This window comes from Heloderma suspectum, chromosome 4 (assembly GCF_057233095.1).
Source record: "Heloderma suspectum isolate Gila_16-S chromosome 4, 16-S_ref, whole genome shotgun sequence".
Classification (NCBI taxonomy): Eukaryota; Metazoa; Chordata; class Lepidosauria; order Squamata; family Helodermatidae; genus Heloderma; species Heloderma suspectum.
Genome location: NC_139461.1, coordinates 127307184 through 127328261, shown reverse-complemented (window position 1 = coordinate 127328261; position 21078 = coordinate 127307184). Strand labels below are relative to the sequence as shown.

General features: G+C 46.6%; 1 long non-coding RNA gene across 1 annotated transcript in view; it reads right to left on the bottom strand.

Annotated features, from left to right (window-relative positions):
* Positions 1–19393, bottom strand: part of LOC146347386 (uncharacterized) — a 164167-nt gene extending 144774 nt beyond the window's left edge. Inside the window, exon 1 of the long non-coding RNA XR_014789869.1 lies at positions 19233–19393. This is a non-coding gene — a long non-coding RNA (uncharacterized LOC146347386). The remainder of the gene's footprint in view (positions 1–19232) is intronic.
* Between the last annotated feature and the right edge of the window lie 1685 nt (positions 19394–21078).

Below are 21078 nucleotides of genomic sequence, written 5' to 3'. Positions count from 1 at the left end.
TTACTGGTCTCAGAGATGTAGGCTGTTACCAGGTCAGACCTGCTGGGGTGTCATTAAGATAATGTTCAAGATAATTATCAACTCCCCCCTAGATTTGTTGCTCTAAATCTTCTTCCAGGCTGCTAAGATGGTCTATTCTCAACACTGGAATATCAGCAAATGTGCCTACTGTTAAGGAAGAGTTGATAGGGAGATCGTCATAATAGGCAGGTTACAGTGGAACCAGTGGACTGAGATGGTGGAACCAGTGTCAGAGAAATGGGCCCCCAGCAGCCTCCCCAACCTGGTTCCTTCCAGTTGTTTTAGACTACAGTGTCAATCATCCCTGCCCATTGGCCAGGCTGGCTGGGGCTGATGGGAATTATAATCTGAAATATCTGGAGGGCACTAAGTTGGGGAAAGCTGTCTTAGTGGAACACAAGTTGTAATTTTGTAAATAATATCTATCTTTTAAAAAGATGAAAAAATATGAAAAGACATTGCAGTGCCAGATGAGCAAGGCCAATACTGGGTCCTCATAACCACCAACTCCATGCTGCTAGGTGTGTGTGTATATGTGTGTGTGTGTGTGTAGCAGTACAACTGGATTTGCCAACTTTGAAACCAGACTCTTTAGCTATGCCTTTAATAGCAGTGTGATGTGTAGGTCGGGACGTATGGATTGTATAAAATTTGTTCTGTCTGTGTTTCGGGGGTTGTCAGGCACCTTTTGTTCCATCATCCACCCATCAACGGAACTGGATTGTTTTTCAGTTTCTGAATTTGTGCAAATTTGCACGTGCAAAATGAGCAAATTCCCACAAAATGTGCAACCCACCCCCATGGGCATTTTCACACTTTAGTCTATGGTGTGTGGCGGTGGAGTATTTTTCTAGGATGAAATTTGCACAAAATTCCTGAAGGTTAGAACAATGGTCCACAAGTCTGTGGAATCTGCCTGCCAAGGGGAAAGCTGGCTCGCTGTGGAATCCACAGGTCAGCTTCATAAAAATCGGAACTCATTTCATTCTGTTGCAGTTTTCTCTGACATCCCTATGTGTAGGCATTAGCCAGGGACAAAGCTAATCTAGTCTCCATGATGTGTAAACTTTCATGTTATGATTTCTGTACCTCAGGCTGTCATTAAAATCACAGTAATGGGCTGGGCTCGTTGGCAACTGTAAATACAGCCTAGAGCAGAGTGAAAATGATGTGCAGAACTAAACCCTTGTTGAAAGACGACAGAAGTTGCAAGGCCTATATGTTTCCCACAGTGAATCACATGTGATCACATGTAATCACCACTGTCAACAAGTGGATCACATGCAGCATACTGCACGTTTGCCGTGCTTTCCATGTATGAAGTAGAAGGCGGTCCCAAGCCACTTTCTTCTTCAGATGGTATGACCTACTTCACTTAGGGCGCAATCCTATGCAAGTTTAGACAGTGAAAAGGCCTACAACTCCCAGCATTCCCCAGCCAGCCATGCTGGCTGGGGGATGCTGGGAATTGTAGGTAGGGATGGGGGAGAATTTCTCCACGAATCTTCGGGAGGCCGAATGCCAACACATTCGGCACCCCGAAATTGGTGGGGAAATTCTCTGCCAGCCCCCTGCCCCCCCCCGGGATGGGACTTACCATGGCCGAATGTCCCTCTCAGCGGCGGGTCCCGGCGGTGGTTCGGCGGCGGTTCGGCGTGGGCGGGGGCGGCGGCCGGTCTTCCGACTGGCTGCCGCCACCGCCATTGCAAAAAAAAAAAAAGTAAAGTAAAAAAAAAAAAAAAACACCCGTGATAGGCTACGTAACGATTTACATAGCCTATCACGGCTAGATTTCCAAAGTCAGCCATGATAGGCTACGTAAATCGTCACGTAGCCTATCATGGGTGACTTTGAAAAAAAAAAAGTGTGTACGCAAATGGCGGCTCCCATGGGCGCCGCCATTTGCGTTCCTTATTTTGGCATGTCTAGTCTACGTAAAGATTTACATAGACTACGGCGAAAATAAGGGAATGCTACGTAAATCTTTACGTAGACTAGACGTGCCAAAATAAGGAACGCAAATGGTGGTCCCCATGGGAGCCGCCATTTGCGTACACACTTTTTTTTTTTCAAAGTCACCCATGATAGGCTACGTGACGATTTACGTAGCCTATCACGGCTGACTTTGGAAATCTAGCCGTGATAGGCTACGTAAATCGTTACGTAGCCTATCACGGGTGTGTGTGTTTTTGTGTTTTTGTTTTACTTTTTTTTTTGCGGCCGGGTAGATGGGGCGCTCCTACCCGGCCTGAATTTCGCTGGCGAGGGATGGGGCGCCTCCCCCCTGGCCTGAATTTCGGCTGGGCGAGGTGGGGCACCTCCCCCCCCTCGCCTGAACTTCGGGGGAGAACCAAAGCGCCTCCCCCCCCACCGCGAAGCAAGCTTCGAGAACAGGTAAGGGACTTTCGTCCATCCCTTGTTGTAGGCCTTTTCACTGTCTAAACATGCATAGAATTGTGCCCTTATATTCTTCTTCATCTTCTTCCCCCACCCCCCAGTGTAATTTCACATTACAAGCACAGATTAGACACTCAAGACTCACAGAAACATGGTGAATGGAAAAGCAAAATGAACATATTTAACATCAAAATTCATTGCAGAAGATTTATCAGTAGTGGGCTGAAGTTTATAAAGAGATACATGGTACCCTAACAAATCAAGTTTCATTACAGAGACCCTCTTTGTCCATCTCCCCGGCCCAGTATGGTGTTGTTTTTTCCCCTCACTGAAGTGCAAGACAAGTATAAGATGTGTTGGCAAGCTGCCAATGCCCTGTACCAGCTGCACTGCCAGGTGGGACATTATGCTGTTTGACAGAAAAAAAACACCATTCAAGTGCCTAATTCCATTGTTTGCTTGCAGCAGGAGGTGTGATTTTTTTTTTTGAAGGGTTAGTTGGTAAGTTAGCAGCAATTAATCCTTGTGTCAGGCAAGACTGCCATTGCAAGCCTTGTTAGTAGCTAAAAAAAGCCCTCAAATTGCTTGATTCCTTTGCATTTCAAGTGAGATGGAGGGTAATGCCATGGCCCTGTGGGGAAAAAGAAGAAGTAGACAGAGCATGGGAGACAGGAGCAGGCAAAGGCAACATCTGGGCCTGCTCCATTTGGAATCCCCCTTCCACCGCTGGGCTAACTGACATCCATTTGCCTGTGGGAAAGAAGGAGCAAGGGAGACAGGATCAGGCAAAGGAAAGATCAGGGTCTACTCCAGTTGGACTTCCCCCCCTTTGCAGGGCTAACTAACTTTCATGGCCCTGTGGGGAAGTAGGACGAGAAGGAAGAGGAGGAAGAGGAGGAAGAGGAATGTGGGAGACAGGAACAGGCAAAGGGAACATTTGGGCCTCCTCCAGTTGTATTGTCCCTCCTTTGGGAGATGAGAGGAGGAGCAGGGCCATCCCACCAGCCCTGCTGACAGTCTACTTAATTAATTTCCTCTTCCCTCCCCATCACCTTTTCCTTGTGTGTTGTGTCTTTTTTTTTAGATTGTAAGCCTGAGGGCAGGGACTGTCTTGTTTATTCATTGGTTGTAAGCCAAGCTGGGAGCCTTTTCTGGCTGAGGAGTGAGATAAAAATACAATAAATAAATACATAAAGCCATTTTCTCCCCAAATGGCTGGAGTTCTTGCACTAGTGAGTATCCACAGTGAGAACTTCAGAGATTTTTGTGGTAGCAGGGAAGCTAAAATGCCGATCATCATGGTAAGGCCCAAACAGACATTACTTGAAATCTGTGTCCAGCAGCTCCATCATTTTCATTTCTACTGTAGAGTAGATGCAGGGACCCTGATTCAGGTCTTAAAAGTCCCCCTACCTAGGGACGGGTGATGAAAAGATCTTTGAGATTGCGAGGATACCGCGAACTAGGGATGGACGAAAGGGACTTACCTGGTCCTGCAGCTTGCTTCGCGGTGGGGGGGAGGCGCTTCGGTTCTCCCCCCGAAGTTCAGGCGAGGGGGGGAGGCGTCCCGCCTCGCCTGGCCGGAATTCAGGCCGGGGGGAGGTGCCCCATCCCTTGCTGCCAAAATTCAGGCCGGGGCCCCGTCTACCCGGCCGCGAAAAAAGAAGTAAAGTAAAAAAACACACACACGCACCTGTGATAGGCTACGTAACGATTTACGTAGCCTATCACGGCTAGATTTCAAAAGTCAGCCTATCACGGGTGACTTTGAAAAAAAAAAAAAGCACGTACGCAAATGGTGGTGCCCATGGGGCGCCGCCATTTGCGTTCCTTAGTTTAGCACGTCTAGTCTACGTAAAGATTTACGTAGACTACGGCGAAAATAAGGGAATGCTATTTGCTTTGCCCTTATTTTCGCCGTAGTCTACGTAAATCTTTATGTAGACTAGACATGCCAAACTAAGGAATGCAAATGGCGGCGCCCCATGGGTGCCACCATTTGTGTACGCACTTTTTTTTTTTCAAAGTCACCCGTGATAGGCTACGTGATGATTTACGTAGCCTATCACAGCTGACTTTGGAAATCCAGCCATGATAGGCTACGTAAATCGTTACGTAGCCTATCACTGGTGTTTTGTTGTTTTTTTTTTACTTTCCTTTTTTATTTTGCAATGGCAGCAGTGGCAGCTGGTCAGAAGACCGGCCGCCGCCGCTGCCCCCGCTGAAACTCTGCCGAACCGCCGCCGGGACCCGCCGCCGAGAGGAACATTTGCACGAAGTAAGTCCCATCCCGGGGGGGGGGGCGGGGGGCTGGCGGAGAATTTCACCAACAATTACGGGGGGCCGAATGCGTTGGGATTCGGCCTCGCGGAGATTCGTGGAGAAATTCTCCGCCATCCCTACCGCGAACATTGTCTCACCACTTGTCTTGTGCCCCATTCTGATGGTTTCTTGCTTTGCACGAACAGGAAACTTGCTTAAATAGAGCAGCGATCAAATGTGAAATTTGTGCAATTTTCTTCTATAGCCTAAAGCAGGGCTTTCAGTCTTCAGGGGGAAATTTCCACAAATTAGGACATTTGCACAAAATTGAACAGGGGAAGTTGCGCAAATCGAATGCGAGCACACGCCCTGCACTTTGCAAATATTTTCAGTTGGTCCATGCTTGCGGCTGCATTCCAGGCTTCAGATAGGGCATGCTCACACGTTTTGTGAGCAAAAATGAAATTCTCATATATCCCTACCCCTACCCCTTAATGCTGCTGGACACAGATATGAAGGAATGTCTGTTTTGGCCCTAAGCTATATATAATAAGACTGGGATGCACAATATGTGATACAGAGATGGCCGGTTTGACTTACCCAGTAAACCAGGAGTGGGGAACCTGTAGCCAGGGATGGGTGAACCCCCTGACATCTGGTCTGGGAGGGGAATCTGCTGCAGGGAAATCTGGGCTGCATGGAACTTAGTGGATTTCCCCAGAGTCCTGGTGCATCCGTTGGATTGCATTGGGCATCTTATTTGCATATTTTATGCCATTTGCAGCCATAAAGCATTTACTTCTATGTAAATTGCAGCATAGGGCGCTTACTTCTACATAAATTGCAGCATAGGGTGCTTACTTCTATGTAAATTGCGGCTGTACAGCGCTTTATGGCCACAATTTACGTAGAAGTAAGTGCTGTATGGCTGCAATTCATGCAGAAGTAAGTGCTTTATGGCTGTACATGCAATAAAATATGCAAATTACAGCCGTAATTTTCCCATGGTACACTAACGGCAGCCACCGTTAGTGTACCTTGCCTTTCTTAAAGTTGGAAGACTGCCCAGTATGAAATCTGGAGAACACACAGATCAGGTGGGGGATCCACTGCAGACTCCGGAGGTCAGATTCTTGGGGATTTCTCTAGCATCCCTACCTGTAGCCCTCCAGAAGTTGTCAAACTGCAACTAGGGATGTAAGGACTCACCCTAGCTCGGTTTCTCCGGGTGCTCACCAAAGCGGCGCCCCCACTTGGATCCCCCTGGACCCACGTTTGGGCTGCCCACAAGCTCAGTGAGATCCCCGAGGTCACTGTGATCCCAATCAGTGAGCGCCTGCCATTTTTGTGCTGTGGACTGCTACGTAAAACAGGAAATAAAAAAATGTGCACATTTAAATATGCGCAGTTTGGAGCTGGGAAAGCTAAATAAGCACAATATTAGAGGTATAATCCTTCTAATATTGTGCTTATTTAGCTTTCCCAGCTCAAATTGTGCATATTTAAATATGCTTTAAAAAAAATAACTTCCTGTTTTACATAGAAATCAACAGCGCGAAAATGGTGGGCGCTCACCGAACGGGATCGCAGTGAGTCCTGGAGAGCGCGAGTGGGCGCGAGTGGGTGGCGACCGGGGGACGAGCAAGAACAGCATCGTGGCAGGCACAGTCTGGGTGTCGCGGGCAGGGGGAGCCTGATGAATTCCTGGACCCGGTCTGGCACCTGCGACACCCCTAACTGCAACTCCCACCATCCCTGACCATTGTCCATGATGGTAAACCCTCTGTGCAGACAGAGAGGAGATATGCCTATAGACAAAGTCACCTGGAGAGATGTTGTTCCCAGACTTCCATGTGTTGTTGTTGTTCTTGTTAAAAAAAAAAACCCACAAACCTCTCAAATTAATACTTTTAGCCAAAAACTTCAAGCATGCATTCACTGCCACCTCCAGATTTTTGTGTGCCTTCAGAAAGACTCCTTTAATGCCCCCCCCCCTTGGTGAGTCTACCCTTTCGCCAGCATTGTCACCAATTGCTCCTGCTCCTTTTCTTCATCATTCCTATCACCATGTTCTTTGCCAGGCAGAAAGCCTGTGAGCAAGCAGGGAGTGATGTCTACTGTTTCCCCTTCTCACCACCACCACTGCCTGGGCCAGGATCAGAGGTAGGTGAACAAGCAGTTTGCAGTGCTGAAGACCAGGAGCAACTCCAGGGGGTTCTGGTCTGTGGACCCCCAACTGGAGTGTGGGTCCTCGGCAAGTGCTTGCCTATGCTGACCCTTGATATCAGCCCTTCATGCATTAATGCTAGCACATAATCTTTCTGTTGAGGGCCAGCCCTGATTTTGGGACTGCCTACAGCACACATGCCATCTTACAGAAGGCTCCACCAAATTAAGTTCAACTGCCTGCCAACCAACACATAGCAGGATCCCTCACGTAATAATACATGATCCAGTGCCTACAAGAGGCGCACAGGTTTGCAATAATTCCTTTCTGTGAAAATCTGTGATAATTAGACATGACAAAACAATAACCCGCTTTTAAGATCCTAGACTTATTGCAGAAGAAAGTGAGGAAGGATTATACGATTAAGGAGTGTGGTCTTCATTACTTAGTAAGATGAAATTGAAAACAAAAACCTTACCCAGACTGAGAAAAGATCTTATTTTCCTGTTTTGTTTAAAATTCTGTTGCTTAGTATGAGGAGAGAGGCACACAAATGATTATAGATGTCATATTATTTTTTTGGATGGTGATAGAAGAAAGTCAGCACACTTAATTATTTGATGGTAAATCCTAAATCAGTTTCATACATGTTACAGCTAGGGATGTACGAAAGTTTCACCACGAATCTCGGGGAGGCCGAATGCCAGTGCATTCGGCCCCCTGAAATCGGTGGTGGAACGGTCTGCCACCCCCCTGCCACTCCCCGGGATGGGACTTACCTTGGGTGGATCTTCCTGGCGGTGGAGGCTCCAGCAGCGGTTCGGCGGCGGCGGCTGGTCTTCCGACCAGCTGCCGCTGCTGCCATTTCCAGTTAAAACAACAACAACAAAACATGATAGGCTATGTAAAGATTTACGTAGCCTATCATGGCTAGATTTTTAAAAAAACACTGTGATAGGCTACATAAATGTTTACGTAGCCTATCACAGCTGATTTAAAAGAAAAAAATGCACGTAGGCAAATGACGGTGCCCATGGGCGCCGCCATTTGCATTCCTTATTTTTTGGCATGTCTTAGTCTACGTAAACATTTACGTAGACTAAGACAGCGAAAATAAGGGGAACGCAAATAGCGTAGACACTACGCTATTTGCGTTCCCCTTATTTTCACCATCTTAGTCTACGTAAATGTTTACGTAGACTAAGACGTGCCAAAATAAGGAACGCAAATGGCTGCGCCTGTGGGTGCCGCCATTTGCATACGTGCATGTTTTTTTTCTTTTAAATCAGCTGTGATAGGCTACGTAAACATTAACGTAGCCTATCATGGCTGACTGCAGGGACGCAAACGGCGGCGGCTATGGCTGCTGCCATTTGCGTCCCTGCTAGCCAGCAGCTGGATGTCCGGCCACTGGCGGAGCCGGCTGGCGGCTCCGCAGAATCCCTGCAGAGCAGAGTCGGCCGGCCAGAATTTAGGGGGGGAGGGACGGAGCGCCTCCCCCCCCGGCCAGAATTTCAGGGGGAGGGATGGAGCGCCTCCCCCCCCACGAATGTCACCCTTTGAAAAGGTAAGTGACTTTCGTACATCCGTAGTTATAGCCCTATCCAGATCTAGTCACAGATAACTACTTTGTCAAAACAACTAAAAGCCATGGATGCAGGCTTGCATCCCTGTTACCATTGCAAAACATTCAGCCAAAATTCAATGGAACTCAAACAAGCATGATCTCCCTTGCTGGAGTAGAGCAAAGCAGTTGAAATGTCTATGTACAAAAATAAAGGTTGAGACAAAAATCTCCCTTCCCTTAGTGCCAACCCATTCACAGGTGGCAAGTTCAGGGGAGGATGTTGTCTTTTTTTTCCCCCAGAAGGACCAAGATTTTGGCAGAATTAATGGGGGGGGGGGTATTGTGGTAGTGAGCACTGGCAGTTTCTCCCCTTCACCCCTCCCCACTTTAGCCATTCTATTTTTGCCACTCCCTATGATAGTGGAGCTTTTAGCCTCCAGCTAACATCTGCTCTTTTTTTTTTAACCCCAGAAGCCAACTCAAAATGCTTCCTGATTCTGTGGGCACTCTAGTGGGTAGGGAAATGGTGGGCACCAGCTTCTGGATGCCAAGAATAAGTGCTCTGCTGCTACCACCATCGCTAGCAGCAGCACAAATATAGCTGAAAGAGAGAAGGGATGGACTGTGTAAAATCTGTTCCATCTGAGTTTCACAGATTATCAGGCACCTTTTTTTCCATAGTCCACCCATGATGAAATTGGATTTTTCTTAGTTTTGAGATTTGTGCAAATGTGCATTTGCACAATAGCGCACTTGAAAAAATGGGCAAATGCTCCCCAAATGCATGAAATCCCCCCAAATATGCATTTTCACATTTTAGGCTATGGGGAAATGCATACTTTTGGCCATTTTATTTATTTTAATTTTGGGGCATATTTTTCAACCACGAAATGTGTACAAAATCGGGAGAGTTAGAAAAATGGTCTGCAAGTTGGCAGGATCCACCCAACAGGGGAAAAGCTGGTCCGTTGCAGAATCTGTAGGTCAGATTCATCAAAATCTAAACTCATTTGGTTCCCTTGCAGATTTCTCTGACATCTCTAAGAGAGAGAGAGAGAGGGAGAGAGAGAGAGAGAGAGAGAGAGAGAGAGAGAGAGGAACATAGGAATATGTTACTGTAAACTGAGTCAGACGGTTAGTACATCTAGCCCAGTACTGTGACTGTCAATGCCAACTGGCAGTGGCTCTCTGGGGCTTTTTCCTGGAGATATCGAGGATTGAACCTGGGCTCTTCTGCATATGCTCTACCACTAACCTATGGCCCCTCCCACTTCCTCCCACCAAAGTAAAGAAAAATGATTTTGCTAAGGCTAGCACAATTTCTCCGGCAGGCTTGTGTTCATGCCTATTTATTCTGACTGTATGTCCCATGCTGAATACAGCAAGAGAAATGCAACTGGACCCGAATCACAACTTTTGCCTGAGTGGAAGAAAGGATAGTACATACAGCCAAAGGATAGTAACCATGTATCTTACGTTTCTGCTTCTCTGTAGTCCTAACCTTGCAATGAGGAGAAAGTACAGCATACGTCTCAGAGATCTGTGGTAACTGAGATATAGTTAATAAGCTTAAGAACCTGTGGCAGAAGGCTAGTAAGTCTGAGTGGAAGGATGAATTCCACTTACATCAAAGTTTGATATTTGATGAATGCTCACCCATAGAGGCTGTTCCCCAAACTCCAGGAACTTTTTTTGTGTTGTTTGCATTTCTATCTGTGTGTGTTTTTGGTGTCGAGATGCAATTTGCACAGATTATGTCTTGACAGCCCACCCCCGCAATGTACAAAAAATAGTTCCTGGAGTTTGGGGAATAGCCCACAACTGGACTCATAAACATACATTGAGTCATGCATGCCACGGAACTCTGTCAAGCCAACAAAGAACAGGATTTCCCAGTGACAGATATCCCTAATTCCAGTAGTGGGTGGGGTCTAAGGCAAAGTGGGGAGGACCCAGAATACAAGAAGTACCAGCATATTGTAGCTTAAAGCTCTTACTGCCCAGTAACTAAGCCTAGAAAGAGGGATTTGCACAAATTGCTCAGAAATATGCGCAAATTGCAGAACACCACACACACACACACACACACACACAGAAAAGTGCAAAATGCCTGGAAAATCCACGAACTGTCCTGACTTGCTCCAGACCGAGTCAGGTGCGAGAGCAGAAACCAGAATGAAGTTTGAGGGGCCAAACCTGGGAACACTCATAGAACTCCACCACCCCCAAATGGATTGCTTGGACATCCCTAACTGGAATGCAGCCCTCAAAAGCTTCTTTAAAACTGCATCCATTCCTCATGCTGAAAGAGGTTCCTCATCCCTAACGTACCTGATGGATACATCTCCAGATAAAATGAATCCCTACTAAAATGGTCTTTGCATCCATTTTGTGAACAATACTTGACACTAGGGCTGTGCACCACTTTGGCCCGAAGCCCAAATAATGAGCCGAAGCAGGCTGCTTTGGAGGTGCCTCCATGTGAGATGAGACAGAGCAAAATAGCAGTGAGGTGCCCTGAAGTGAAATGGCTTGTATACAAAGTGCCTCATCTGACTCTGTGATTCGTCTTGAGTAACCCAGACAGCTTGGAGCCAAAGTATCAACTTGAGAAAGTCCAGTGAGGGGTTGAGGAGGAGGGAGGGGGAATGGAGGGGGAGGAAGAAGAGGAGGAGGGAGGGAGCTTTGGCAAATGGAAACTCTAGTTGCCAAATCAGGACTGAACATAACCTAGCAATCTCCAAACAGTAACAGTGGTGGAGGCGTGGGGAAGACTGAATGACTGGAGAAAAATGGCTGTGTTTCAGAGACAGAGATCATTCTGGTGGTGTACTTAGGGATGTGAGAACCCACCCCCATCCTGGTTCTCTAGAAGCCCTCCCCCCCTCGCCCAGCCCCTGCTCCACTCGCCGGTCCCTCTGCCTCCACTGCGATTGCCATGTTGTTGTTTTAAAACAAAAACAAAAAAACACAGCTCTTGGAAGTCTATGTGCACCTAGACTTATACACAAAAAGTGCTGTGAATCGCCCAGCCAGGAGGAGGAGAAGGCACGGCGCACCCCCCGCCACTTGCTAGCTGTCTCCTCCTCATGAACAGGAGATGGCTAGCAGTCCTTGACAGGAGGCGGTGGCAGCATGGGGCTGAGAGGTAGAGCTCTTTGCTTTGAGAGTTTTGGGGGAAAAAAACAATTTTCAGCTGCACCTAGCACAAAACATACTGGGCCAAGCTGTCTGAAATTTGGCAAGTCAGATCCCCTCCATGTCAGCAGGGAGGCCTCCAAGTTTCTTGTATTTATCATGAAAACTGAAAATGTTATAGCCATTTGTGTTTTTCCATGCAAGTCAATGGGAAAACTCCCAAAATTAGTGATCTGGATATCCAAATCTCACTTCAGATCTGGAACCGTGTCAAAGTGGAGGGGGGCCAAATTGGTCCTAGTCAAAGCAGGGATGATTCAGAGGGTCCAAAGTTGCATTTGAAGTGAAGCGGATGGTCCATGCACAGCCCTACTTGACACTATTATGTACGCCTTGGTCACCTCCATGCAATGTGCCCTACGTGGAGCTACTTTGTTTAGAAACTACAGCTGATTCAGAACATGGCAGACCTTTGTTAATGGCAGTAAGCTACAGGGAGGATATTATACTGATTTTGAGAGATCAGCAATGGGGCTAAACTACACACTACATTAAATGTGCACCACATATGTGATCCTAACTTTTTATTTTACTTTCATGTAAGCACACAGTCCCAATCTGGGTCAGGATCATGATGTGCATTGTGGGGAGGGGTGTCAAACCTTCCCACTCACTCACTTTTTTTCTTTAAATTCACCACCCACCATGTGGGGGCTTAAAAGGAAAAAAAAAAAATTCATGCCAATAGATTATCAAATGCCCAACCTTGCCACCCTCTGGAGCCAATCCTGTGATCCTTCTGCTCATCACACAGCATTTGCAATTGTATGCATGCTCACTCAGAAGTAAAACCCTTTACACTATCTTGGTTTGAAGATAATCTTAGGGTGCAATCCTATGGAGATAGGTGGTCGCCTCTGATCTTGGAGGCGACTGCCTATCCAATGCAGGCCAGGAGAAGCACAGAGGGGACCATTCCATCAGCACTTCTCCTGCCCTGCATTTACAACTAGACAGCCCATTTTGGCTGCCTAGCTGCAGGAAGGCAGAGCAGAGGAGGAGGCTGCCGGATGACACATAGGGTGTGTCATACCAGCATTTCTGCCTTTCCTGCCCTGGAACGCCCCCCAGAGCACCCCATTTTGGTCGCTCTGTACCCCTCTTTGGAGCACGGGGCTGTTCCGCACTGCCTGCAAGGGAGCACGGAAGGGGGGTTGGTCAGTTCTCTGGGAACTGACCTCGAAGGGTGGGCTCTGAGATCAGTACCCAGAAAACCAGATATCCTATGGTAGGGATGTAGGAGAATTCCTCCATGGACTCCAGTGAGGCCGGATTCCAAAGAAGTCCGGAGTCTGTGGCAGAATGAACTACCCCCCGCCACCCCCCAAAATCCCCCCTGAATGGACCTACTTGGTGGCAGCTCTGGGTCATCTTCTGGCCACTGCCAGGCTGCAGCCACAAATGGCGGCCGCTACGCCAGCCACCATTTGCATCCCTGCCAAGCCATGATAGGCTACATAAGTTAGGGATGTACAAAAATCACTTACCTGTTCACGGATTATGTTTGGGGGGGGCGTTCCGTCCCTCCCCCCAGAATCCTGGATGGGGGGGAGGCGCTCCGTTCCTCCCCCCCCTGGAATCCTCCTTGGCCAGCTGTGCTCCACGGCAGCTCTGCAGAGCAGCCGGCCAGGCCCGGCCGGGCCAGAGCCATCCGCAGCCGGATTTCCGGCCGCAGAGGGCTCTGGGAAAAACAAAACAAAACGCGTATGCAAATGGTGGCGGCTACAGCCACTGCCATTTGCGTTCCTTATTTTTGACATCTTAATCTACGTAAATTTTTATGTAGATTAAGATGGCGAAAATAAGGGGAACGCAAATAGCGTAGCAGGCGCTATTTGTGTCCCCCTTATTTTCGCCGTCTTAGTCTACGTAATTATTTACGTAGACTAAGACGGCCCAAAATAAGGAACACAAATGGCGGCGGATATAGCTGCTGCCATTTGCGTATGCCTTTTTTTTTTTTTTTACCCAGACGTTTTAGGCCATGTAAGAACTTACGTAGCCTATTACGTGGGTGTAAAAAAAAACCCCAAACACCTGCAAATGGCGGCGGCAGCAACCGGTCGGAAGACCAGCCGCCGCCGCCGAAGTCATTGCTGGAGCCACTGCTGCCTGGAAGATCTGCCCCAGGTAAGTCTCGTCCCGAGGGTATCCACGGGGGGGGGCAGGGGGGGCAGGCTGTTCTGCCACAGATTTCAGGGGGCTGAATGCACTGGCATTCGGCCTCCCCGAGATCCATTGCAGAATTCTCTGCCATCCCTAACCTAAGTATCAACATAGCCTATCACAGCAAAAGGCAGGGACGCGAATGGCGGCCGCTACGCCATTGGCGCCACTGCTCTTTGCCATAATAGGCTACATAGGTATCTACATAGCCTATCACGTCAAAAGACAGGGACGCAAATGGTGTAACAGCCGCCATTTGCATTGCTGCCTTTTGCTGTGATAGGCTATGTAGATACTTATGTAGCCTATCATGGCTTGGCAGGGACGCAAATGATGGCTGGCATAGTGGCCGCCATCTGTGGCCACAGCCCAGAAGCAGCCAGAATTCCTGCTGCGACCGGCCCTGGATGGTGGCTCTGCGGCCTTGCTGCGGAGCAGAGCCGGCCGGGGAGGATTCTGGGGGGGAGGGACGAATCGCCTCCCCCACACACAGACTGCCAGCTGGAACAGGGTAAGTGTTTTGAACACCCCTAGCCTATGGCCGTCTAGTCACTGACTAGCAGCCATAGGATTTCTCCCTTAGAGAAACTTAATACTTTACGTAGCACTCAGGTTTGCTGTAACTACACTGGTGTTACACCTGGGTCTCCTTCGATATAAAACAATGCAACCTAATCAAGTGCATGTTTACTCAGAAGTAAACCTCACTGGATTCCTGCAATATAGATGTAAATGTAAATTGTTTCACTTAGGGATGCTAAGCTGGATACAAAGAAAGTGATCATTCCCTGGAGTTATTTTTCTATTAAAATTATTTTAATCTGTGTGTGTGTGCGCGCTTGCTCATATCTGTGTTAAAAAGTACATCCCTTGTCTCTTAACTGGCTGATTCACAAATTGCTGTTGTAGAATTCATTCCATCCATATGAATTAATAATTCAAATTGCAGCCTGTTAAAGCGTTCAGTAAGAAACGTGTGGCAACTGACACATCCCACAATTGCCTCAATGGGAAATATGATAATAAGCTGCTCTGGGAAAGAAATGTGCCAAATAAACATTTGTTTAAAGCTGCAGTTGGGTGATCCTCAGGGCAATGCACATATCCCACAATTGCCACAGTGGGGGATGTAATAGCAAACTGCTTTATCAAACAAACAGAGCAGAATCCTATTTTTCCCCCAAACCTTGTCCTTCTGAGAGAATTTCCCATTCCCAAATATCAGCTGTAAACACTACCAGCCAATCAGTTAAACAACATCAATTAAAACAGATGTGCATTCTGTCCTTTGCATGGGGCAAGACCATAAGCATTGTTGGAGGATGATGCCCACCTGGGCATGTGCCCTGGATCTTCTGAGCTGTGCACTGGATCTCCCAATTGCCATCATCTGCCTTAATAGAAGCCTGCTTTTCACCTCTGAGCTCAGAAGCCTTGCAGTTACTAGGAGCCCTTAGGACATGCTCCCTTAGCAGACTAATAGAGAGTGTAGCATGAATGTACCAGCTTTTTAAACTAGAGGGAAGATTCTCATATTTCCTTCCACAGTCTGATCGTTGTTGTTATTGCTGTTGTTTTCTCTCCCTACTTTTTTGCTCTTACATGCTGACTTCTGGGAACTTGCTTTCACTGAAATTTTCAAGAGGGAGAAGGTATGGCAGGAAGAACTCCATGTGAAATAGTGGTATTTCACATACTGTTACTGCCCCAAACTGGAACCTTTGGCTTCTGCAGAAGTTCAGTAGCTTCAGCACAGCAATGGATTCAGGAAGCCTGCACAAACGTCTTTCTCTCCCTCCACTTTAGTTTTTCCTAAATAGCTGCAGGCCTCAGATTATACCAAAAGGAGGATTAGGACTATGTGATGTCATAATCCAAAAAGTGCTGGGGCTTTTAAATAGGTTTAACAGTTTTGTTTTTTTTAAGCAAGAAGAAGCCCTCAGTCATCTCACCTCATAAAGATACTTTAAGTACATGTAATCCTTACCAACCTTCCACGGCCTCCTAAATTCCTCTGAAGTGCTACCTCTCTGAAAGAAACCACTTGGCTTGGGGAATTCTCTCCCCCCCCCCAATTTCCAATCACCATTCTACTTTTCTTCTTTTCCCCTTCATTTCCTTGTCCTGGATTTTCTTTCTCTTCTTTATTCCACCCAGAACATATCTTGGAATTTAAAAAAATAATAATTTGCTTTGGTGGGCAAGAGAAGTTCTGAACTGTATTTGATGTTATACAATCAGAGAAGAGGGTTTGTTTTCATTCTCCTCCTCACCCAGGTCTCTGAGAAAAGTGGGTTCATGTGTTACAGAGGAACAAATGGCAAATATGTTGCCATTATCCAGCAATAGGAAGGGTTGTAGCTCAATGGCTGAGCACATGCTTGGCATGAAGAAGGTCTCAGGTTCAATCCCTGGTATCTCCAGGTAGAGATAAGAAAGAATCCTGCTTCAACCCTGGAGAGCCACTGCTAGTCTATGTTGACAGTACTGGGCTAGACAGACCAGAGGTTTGACTCTGTATAAGGCAGCTTCCTGTGTTTCTATGAACAGAAAGCTTTAATAATATAGCAGTTAATTATTATTATGTTTTGAAGAGGAGGGGAGATAAATCCTGCTCACTTATACAATCCTGTATATGCCTACTCAGACATAAGCCTGTTTCCATTTGTGCCCCCCCCCCACACACACACACATTTTGCATGGATTCTAGTTTCACTGGTGAGGGACAGACACATAGTACATGCTCAAAGTTTCTCCATAACTTAGACCTGGTTTTGAAAACAGACTCATTGGCTGAATCCTGATGAAGTCTTGACACAAATAAAGTTACAAGGAGGAAGATACAATGAGAGCTTGTGCACAACATGGAGGAGGTAGAGGAGAGTTGAACAAAGCAAAACATTTGTTTTTATGAAGGGTTGTTGGAGGATGGAAGAATGAGAAGGGATCGTTGTATGGAGGGGAACAGAATGGGTAGGGGGGAACTGTAAGTGCTCAGGGGTGAAAGAAAAGCATTCTGCATATACTCAGAGGCACTCTGATAATATAAGAAGAGTTGTGCTGCATCAGACCAAGGTCCATCTAGTCCAGCATTTTGTTCACACAGCGGCCGACCAGCTGCCCATGGGAAACCCATAAGCAGGACAAGAGTGCAAAATTACCCACCCAGCCAGCCATGTTCCCCTGCTTCTAACATTGGCGCAATGTAAATAAATTCCAGTAATTCTAAATTTGCGTGCATACACACACACACACACGTGCATTGAATCCAGATCAGGTTTGAAGCCCAAGCAGAATTGGGCAGTCTTTATGTTCAAAATAAAATATTTTTTTTTTGTTTCACTAAACGCTGCAGGAGGAGGGAGGTAGTATGTTTCAGTGACTTGCATGTCCACTTTCTAATCCTTTTTATTTTTACCATGGGCTCCCATCACTGTGCTTTCTGGGAGGGCAAGGATTAGACCATGAGATGGCCATTCTTCCAATGTCAGCACACTTCATTATGAAAAGCCTTAAACTGGATTTCAAGCATCATAATTCCATAGCCCCTGCTCCTATCCTTCTGAAACTTTGCAGGTTCTTTACCTGGGAACACTTCTGTGACTTGAGAATTTTTATACAAATTTACCCCAAAATCAGGAGTGGGGGTGAAGGGAAGCAAATCACTCCCTCCTCCAAATTGGAGAGCTCCCCTTCCACATGATCTGCTGCACCTATCTTTCCAAAACTTTGCTAGTTTCTTACTTAGGGACACATCTAGGGTGTCTGTAATTTTCAGAACAAGGTCCACAAGGAACATAGAGAGATAAGTATGTCCTCTTTTGGAGACCCTAAAAAATGTCAAGGCTACCCTTGCACAAAAACTCCTGTGGCTATCATTTTGCAGTTTGGCAGACATGATCCCCTCGGATGGGGCAAGAAATTGTGACATTTTCATCTAATTCTTCCAAGGAATAAAAACATTATTGGCAGTTCCCTTTAAAAGGAACATACCATGAAAAGGCAAATTATAAAGGTACATACCACAAAAAAACCCTGCAATTATTTTTCTGACATTGGGCAAGTGTAATCCCCTCCTAAGGGGCTACTATGCCTGCAATTATAATCCAATTTGGACCAAGAGAAAAAAAGTTGCAGTGTTGTTGTTTTGTTGTTGTTGTTGTTTTGTTGTTGTTTTTAAATTTCCTATGATAGTCAATGTGGAACACAAAGCCTCAGTTTTCTGAACCTTGACTCAGGTTTGGTACTGAGCTGAAGTGGATCAAATCCAAATTGGTAGGAGCAGCAGAAATAGAATGTTTTCCAAACAACTGAATTGGGATCTGAGTTGAAGGGGCGGGGATGCTCAGTTCATGCCAGTAATCTCTCAATCGCTCTCTCTCTGTGTGTGCATATAGATAGGTAGATGGACAGACACACACAATGTATCGCCCCGGCCATGGGCGTTGAACTCTTAGGTTAGAAGTGCCAAGATAGTGATAAATCAGAATCAAAGGTCTGCTTACAAGGAGACTTTATTGGGTAACTTACAGCACACAGGCGTACCTAATGACTGGATCAGACAGCTTCTCGGAACCCAGAGCCATTGGGTACAATGGGTTTTATACAATACATGTTAGCCATGAGGCAGCATAACAGCAGCAAGCACCCCTAGCATCCATTCCCAGCATAGACTAACAGCACTTGGTTCTCAGCACAGCCACCTGCAGCTCAGCATAAACACACAGCTTCACTTCTCAGGCACAGCCTGATAAGGCTTTCTCCTCATTAGCAAGGAATGATCTGAAAAGGCTGTTATTGGCCCTTTGAATCATCTTCACATGGTCAGAGGCTTACTAGCAAGGGAATTGCAACAATAGTGAACTTAAGCAAGCATTATGGATCTCTAGGCCTCTCTAACACTATAAATGACTTGGCTATGCTCCTGGGGCCAATACACACACACATACACGTATTAGAAGTGTGCACTGACCCCCACTTCAACTCGTATGTGTGTGTGTGTGTGTATACACACACATATGCAAATTTGTGTTATCGGCCTGTGCTGTGTCCGAGATATTTTAAGAACCTAGCAATGCCCCTGGGCAAGACAGAGGACCTAATTTACCTCCCCCACCCAAAAAAGACCCTCAAAGAAACAGGATTTTAATTTCACTAATATCGCCCTTACTGTTTTATCTTAATTGGAAGTTTTATGTGCTGCTTGTTTTTTGTTTTATACTGTGTGAATTCCTCCTCCTCCTCCTCTTCTTTTATTTATTTAGTAAATTGCTTTGAGTGTTTTGGGAAATAAAGGGTATATTTATGAGAATTGTGTTTCAGTTAGCAAATCATCCGAACTTGTCCCATTCACATCCCTGAATGTGCGTGCAAACAGAAGCATGTTTTTTTTAAAAAAAATGTTCACACATTCCAAACTTGTGATCATGTTAGGGGTGCACGAAAGCCACTTACCTGGTCTCGCAGCTTGCTTTGCGGTGGGGGGGAGGCACTTCGCTGCTCCCCCTGAAGTTCAGGCCGGGGGGGGAGGCTTCCCGCCTCGCCCAGCCAAAATTCAGGCCGGGGGGAGGCTTCCCGCCTTGCCCGGCCGAAATTCAGGCCAGGGAGGAGGCGCCTCGCCTCGCCCGGCCGCGAAATTAAAAGTTAAAAAAAAATGCCCCCGTGATAGGCTACGTGATGATTAACGTAGCCTATCACGGCTAGATCTGCAAAGTCAGCCGTGACAGGCTACGTTAATCATCACGTAGCCTATCACGGGTGACTTAAAAAAAAAAAAAGCACATATGCAAATGGTGGCCCCCATAGGGAGCCGCCATTCGCGTTCCTTATTTGGTCGCTGTAGTCTACGTAAATCTTTACGTAGACTACAGCGACCAAATAAGGAACGTGAATGGCGGCTCCCTATGGGGGCCGCCATTAGCTGTACGTGCTTTTTTTTTTTTTAAGTCACCTGTGATAGGCTACGTGACGATTTACGTAGCCTATCACGGCTGACTTTGCAAATCTAGCTGTGATAGGCTACGTTAATCGTCACGTAGCCTATCACGGGGGCATTGTTTTTTTTTTTTTAGTTTTATTGGAATGGCGGCGGCGGCAGCCGGTCGAAAGACCGGCTGCCGCCTCTGCCCCTGTTGAAGACCTGACAAACCGCCACCGGGACCCGCCGCCGGGAGGGACATTTGGGAAAGGTAAGTCCCGTCCCGGGGGGGGGGTGCGGGGTGCAGGGGGGTGCAGAGAATTTCTCCCCGAAACTACTTCAGGGGGCCGAACACGTTGGCACTCGGCCCCCCGAAGTTTCGGGGAGAAATTCTCCCCCATCCCTAGATCATGTTGAAAAATTCACATTTTTTTAAAATGTGCATTTGGAAATGTGCATTTTTCAAAAAATATGCATTTTCACATGATTTTGACCAGCTTGGGTTTTGCTGATTTCCACATCTCTATCCCTAGTTTACTCAAGATTATATGTCTCACTTCTTTATTTCTGGATATGATTACAAAACTGCTTTACAAGATGTTTCTTCTAGACTTTTCAAAATCTTAAACCTGTGCATATATGTGTGTATATTTAACTGGTTGATTGTAAATTCGTGACTTTAGCAATTTGGTGACTTTAGTAAGAAGCAAGCTATTAGGCATCCTGTTATATATATTTCATTCCACTTCCTGTCCCCTCCATGCTATCAAATGCCTGAGTTGGTATATTAATTCCTTATTTTATTTCTGTGCTTCTTTACACATGATAGAAATACTCGTAATTTGCCAGGTTAAATTTCTGATACAGATATTTCTGTTCTGCTGATGCAAACAAATTATCCTGAACCCCACAGTAGAGGACGAGAATGAAACCTCAACAAATCTTGGAGTCTTCCATTGTTGAATGCGTGTATCTGAAGGTCGGTGTTTGGGACAGAATAAGGGTTCTGTTGGTGTACTGCCTGCTCTCCTGCTCAACAGTCTCACTTCCTGAGCTATCTGAGGGCTGGTTCTGGAATCTCTGTAGCTTGTTGTTCTGGATGAGTTCAACATATGTGCTGAGGCCACCTTGTCAAGTGTGGCTCAGGACATCATGGCCTCCATGGCAACCATGGTTTTGGCTCAATTACTATCTGGCCTCACTCATTCATCAGGGCACATGCCTATGTAGGGTGTGATGATGGTGATCTGGCGGTGGAGGAACTTGCTATAGTTCCTTTGTTGTGGACAGATCACTACCCGGTGGGATTTAGTCTTGATGGGATTCAAACCCTCTGCTGAGGTTGGGGCCAATTAAGATGGTCAGCCTCAGGAGACTGATGGA